Below are 6,000 nucleotides of genomic sequence, written 5' to 3' on the forward strand. Positions count from 1 at the left end.
CCCCCACCCACTACTCTCCCCACCAAGACCTTATTAAGTCAAGCTCCTGGGGCCTGGCTCCCCTGAGGATTAATCTTTCTCAGAAGACTCCTAAGCCTCTTGTTTAACTGGCCATCCATTCATGGGCTCATAAATAACTCAGGATGAAGCTGGCTCCCTGACACATGCAACCGTGAGCCCTGCCAGTAGGTTGGGGAAAGCCTGGCAGGCGTGGCTGAACCGCTACCTGAACTACAGCTCAGCAGAAGGTGTTACTCCTGCTGAGATCAGGAAGTGTTTGTGGAGAAACCCACTGTGACCTGTGGGATAGATGGTTCTGAGTGGCCAGCTGTGGCATCCAAGCTCTAATCAAAAGGCAGTAGAGAATGAGCAGGCAGTTGGTGCACTCAATGCAGTGCTTACGGGCGGGTATGTGGCAGAATGTGGCTGTGTTGGAAATATTCATGTTCTGAGGGACTTGAGTAGGGAGAACAAAGCCAAGAGGCAATGGAAATGGTCAGTGGTCCTGTGTGTGCCTAGGTCTGGAACCAAGTGATATCAATGGGAACAAAGAGGCAAAACCCCATGAGAGACCCTGGGGAGAAGAATTACTGGGGGCAGGGAAGCAGAGCCCATCTCAGTGGTTCTGCACCTTCCCTCCATATTCTTGACATCCTGAGTTCCTGCAGACTCCCACACAAATCTTAAGGACTAAAGTGTGAGCAATGCTGTCAGCAGTCTTACTTTCAATTGTCACTAAATTAAAAAGCTGACATGTCTCCTACTCAGAAATTTACCTGAAGATCTTGAGACTTTATTTTACTTCTGGTTCACTTCACTGATATGATCCTTTCCAAAAGTGTTCTCTCTTACACAGCATACTGTTGCCACTGTCACAAGATCACTCCTCTTAGTTAGGTGAGCCCAGGACACACTCAATACACAAATAAAATTAACTCAGTCTATAAACTGAACCTTTGTTCAAGGGCCTGGAACTGCCCTTTGCCCTCTGTCCTGAAATCCTTTTCATCCCTCAAGGTTAGTGCAAATGTCCCTACCTTCCCCCACTCCCCACCCTCCACTCCACTCATGTCAGCATTGACTGATTCCCTGCAGGACTCCGCGGGCCCCAGGGACCCCCTTCCTCAGCTGGCTGTCTCCAGGATCCCTCTTGAGGCACCTGAGTGCTGGGAGGCTCTGTTACTGTGGTCCCAGCACCTCACATGGTGTCAAGGGTGGCATCTAGTTGGTAATTGTTAGATGTCAGTTTAACTAGCTTTAGTGGAATGATTCACGTACCCTTTAAAGATGGGGAAGGTTAACACCTGGGATTTCAGAAACCTTTAGTTCCACTTTCCAGTTTTCTTTTGCCTTGCTCCCCTAGTCAAGCTAGGACCATTTCTCCTGGACTCTCAGTCACTAAGGAAGGAGGTTTTTCTGAATGGTTTCTTGAAGACCTGCCAAGTTGATCGGGCCTGATGCCCACCCCTGCAACCATCGCCTGCCTATAGGCAGCTTGGCTTTCTCCTCTCCCTCTAGTGTCTGAGAGGAAAATTACTATCCTCTTTTGTTTTCTTTTCTCTGAATTTAGTTTCCTGGAATCTGATTTCTCTCTATTCACTAATCTTCTGTTTTCTCTTATTCCCCCCATCATACTGAGAAACTGATGTGACTCCATTTTTGAAAATAAATAACAGCAGCTTCTACCTCAAGGCCTGTCCTAAGGAAGGGGGCATGACCCTTGTCCTTAGAAAAACCCACAGAGCCTTTCTAGGCAGATAACCACCCTGCTGAGTTGTTTGTCTGCAAATAACAAGAGAGATCTGCGGAGCCAGGTGTCCCTGACTCAGTCAGCCTAGGTGAGGACCCATAGCAACCCCCTAGCAACCACCAATCAGCATGAAACAGGGAAAATACCTGGGATGCCAGATGACCCCCCCAGTAGTTTATGGTGGTTGATAACATGTTGGGAAACCATGTAGTTTAGCACATACACCCCTCGTGGCTTAAACCAATCAGTTCAAAGGAATCCCCCTCTTGTACTAACCAATCACCCCTACCCAACTTGTTCCCGCCAATGAATGTGCTAATCAATGTTAAGAGTTGTTGTTTGACTTTCCCATGGTTTGGAATGATTTGCTGTGTAATGTTGTGATGCATAGAGTATCCCCCAAAAAACCTATAAAATCTCACTAGACAAAGGACCAGGACTCATTCCCTGGGACGGCTGCTTCGGGAACGGTTGTGAGTCCAGGCTCTCGCTTGCAATAAAGACTCTTGTGTGCTTGCATCAGATTCAGTTCCTGGAGGTCTATTGGGGTCCCATGAATCTGGCATTATAATACTACCTAAACTAACAACTATTTTTTCTTCAAAAAAATATTTTTAAACTCTCTCACTGTACTTGATCTAACCTAGTAAATCCACTTTAATATTTGAGAAGACTTCCAATTTTCATATGTGTGCAGGTTCATGATTCCAGCTCCTGACCTGGGTCATCTGGCCCCTCTAGAGAAGCATCTCTGCTTGGGATCCCAGATATCAGAGCCAGCTGTGGCCTTCAAGACCCCAGGAGCCAGGGAGGAGACATGGAAGTCTCTTCTTTTCTCTCTGTGGTCAGCATTCATTGCCCCCCTTCCTGGTTTCTCTGTAACCAATACATACTTCTATGTTTGCAGGAATCCCAATGTGATTATTCATTTAGATCAGTGATCTCAACCCCAGCTATATATTAAAATAAACTGGGAGACAAAGCAAGATATCCATGAAAGTTAATCACTGTTGAAGTTGATGATACGTAGGAATTCATTATGCTATCTTTCTAATTTTATGTGTGTTTCAAATTTTCCATAATAAAAAGATAAAGAGTAAATATCTAAAAGCATATATTTATATTAGTAAATACATGCACATGCACACACATTTAAAAAAAAATACCAAGTTAAGACAGAATTTCAGAACCTTGGAATCTAAGGGATTCTGAGGGTTGAGATGTTTATATGGGGATAGAAAAATAATTGAGCTGATAATTAATTGTCTCTGGACTGTGAGCTTCTGATGAAATGCCAGGTGACGACTGCCCCTGATTCCTGATTTGGATAATTGATCACTCCCCTACGGTCGCTGCTAAAATGAACTCACACCACTGCGTAGTCTATGCTGGTGTATTTTAAGGTACATTGTAAACCACTAACACTGGCACATATAGCTCTTGTTACTATTTTTCTGCTCTTGTGTAAGCTTCCAAAGGGAAAAGTCCTTGTCTTATTTTGTATTTACAACACCTAGCATGTGGCCAGACACCTTGACATTACAGACAATATCTGTTAAATGAAAGCTTTATGTTTTTCTCTTTTTAAAGGCCATGGGGTGATGTGAGTAAGCATCAGGTTAGGATGTTCTATCAACAAGGAAACAGGGTCACAGATACAAAGCTCTGTAGTCAGACCATGTGGATTCAAATTTCAGCTCTGCTACTTGGCTTTGTTTCATTTTCTAGTCGCTTGTACTGCTCTGTACCTGCACTTGCTGGTATGTGAGATAGCAAAATCAAACCCAAGCAAAATGATAACAACAAAACAGTAATAAGCAAAAGTAAACCTATCACATGAGGCTATAAAAATGCAATGGATCTGTACCTATGGCTTTGGCTATGTCTATAAAAGCATTTAAAACTACGCTTTGCACACAGTAAGACTCCAATGGATTACAGTCATTTTTAAGAGGGTTTTCATCAGAATAGTGCCTGGCATGTAGTAGGCACACAGCAAAGGTTTGTCAAATGAGTGACTAAATATGATGGTTTTGTGATTGCTTGTCTCCAGTTTTACCTATTTCTCTGTACTCTCCAGATAAGAAATATGACTGAGAACAAGTTCTGGATAGAACTTTGGGTAGAGTCAAAGGGACTGATCTCAGGATTGGGGAGACAGACTATTAATTCTCTCCCGGGAAGGATGAGTGAGCACTGGGAATTTTAAAGTTGGAAAGGATGATGATGACCAGAGAGAAGGAACATTTTAGCTGAGGCAGTCTGACCCCAGCGCTGCAGAGTGGGGACTCTACCTGTTGGGCTGCCCTTCCCTGGATATTTACCTAGACATCCTTCCACCTCTCCACCCTTCAGTTACATCCAAAATAATAATCTGTTTACTGGCTTAGGCCTGAGTAGGTGTCAGAGAACCAGAGTTTCAAGGCAGCAGTGGAAGAGTAAGTGAATTATTTTCTTCCAAATAAACACTGTCCTTTGTTTGTCTTCAAAAAGTGATCACATGTCAAAAGGAATAAAAGTCATCAAAAGTGACTAGAAGTGCAGTGTAATATAAAAGGAAGGCTGGCTGTACTCTTCTCTGGTGGCTGTTGGACTCTGGGCAATTCCCTTAATCTTTCTGGGCCGCGACTTCCTTTCCCAACACTCTGTGGGTCCATGATTAGTCTACACTTTTTATTTGAAGAGCATGATAAAAATCCTAGAAGATCAACTCTGCTGTGGTTAAAAACTTCCTTTTGGGAAAGAGTATGAGAGAAATCAAGAAAAATGATCTTGATTTCTGGCCACAGAAATTCTTGGAGTCTGGTTTAGAAGTCAAGGTAGTCCCCATTCTAAGGACATTAGGGGGATTCAGTGAAAATCTTGGCAAGTAAAACAATGGACCAGAGAGGGGGGGAAAAACTGCAGGAAAAGAAAACCAGTGCAGAGATTGGAGCCCAAATCCAGAGCCTTACAGAGAGGAAAAGATGAATCTCAGGTACATTTGAAGAAATTGAGAGACAGTGTCTAAAAGTAAGTCAGATATTTGGGGGGAAAGATGGAAATGACTTTTTTCTTTAAATAATTAGCACTGTGGTGTTCTGAGTCTGAGATAACTCAGGCTTCAAGCCTGAGTGATTAGGTGATGGTGTGGCTATTACACAAGGAGAAGAAGAACAACTTAGGGGAAGATCTTGATTTGGTTTTGGATGGATTGAGTTTGGGCTATTGTCAGGATACTAGATGGATATATAAAGCAAGCAGTTATGGTTTCATAGCTGAGGGGTGAAAATCGAGGCTTGGAGAGGACTTAAAGTCCTTCATAGGAGCATGGAAGAACTAGGACACTGGGGTGTTCTCATCACCCCCAAACTTTCCTCAAAGGGAAAGAAGCCAGCCTTTTCTAAGGTGGAGGGAAGACTGTGATGGTCATCACAGGGTCTGAGCTGTGTCTGAGAGTGAGGTCAGGGTATGTTTGAGATTGGGGAAAAGCATATACATCACTTTCAAAGTATTGAGCTTTGAAAGGGACTACTCAGTAAAAGAAGGTCAAGGGTTCATTGAAAATTCAGCAATTAAGGAAATTTTATGTTTTAATAGAATATCTTTTATTTACCACTGTGATTTCTTCCTATAGAGACTTACAATGTTGAAATGCAACACTGGCAAGTGAGATTTTAAAGATTAATAAATGAAGACCATTCTAGAAAATGGAAAAGACATAGAAAAGACATCACCTGATCCTTTAAAGTAAAGACTCTCTTATGCCTGAACTCCTTTCGCTGCCTTTGTTTCCATGATTAAGATTACTCTCTTTAATCCAATTCAAGTGGCTTTTCTTGCATTCTTCCTATGAGAAAGAGAAAATAGCTCTGCTTCTAAGCTCCTTATATCTCACCCTGAAAGCATGGATGCAGTAAGCTATTGACCACTACTGAAATGCACCATAAGTACCGACTGAAATGACATCAGGACACAGAACTGGGAAGTGGGCAGGGGAGAGCAAAATCGTGGAGGAGACGTAGACTATAGTATGTTTTAGGTAACTACAGTCTTCAGCACCTTGGAGAAAATGGAAGATAATTTTAGTTAGACAGAGTGGGTTCAGGCTGAAGAGATCTTCATTTAGATAAGACATTTTGGTTGCAAGTACTTGATGATGACTTGAACAGGCCGAGCTGTCTAACACAGTAGTGAGAGCCCAGGCTCCCAAGTCTGACCGTCCTGGCACGAATCCTGATTTTCATCCAGTGCTAGCTGCATGTCATGGG

Source organism: Callospermophilus lateralis, chromosome 10 (genome assembly GCF_048772815.1).
Source record: "Callospermophilus lateralis isolate mCalLat2 chromosome 10, mCalLat2.hap1, whole genome shotgun sequence".
NCBI lineage: Eukaryota > Metazoa > Chordata > Mammalia > Rodentia > Sciuridae > Callospermophilus > Callospermophilus lateralis.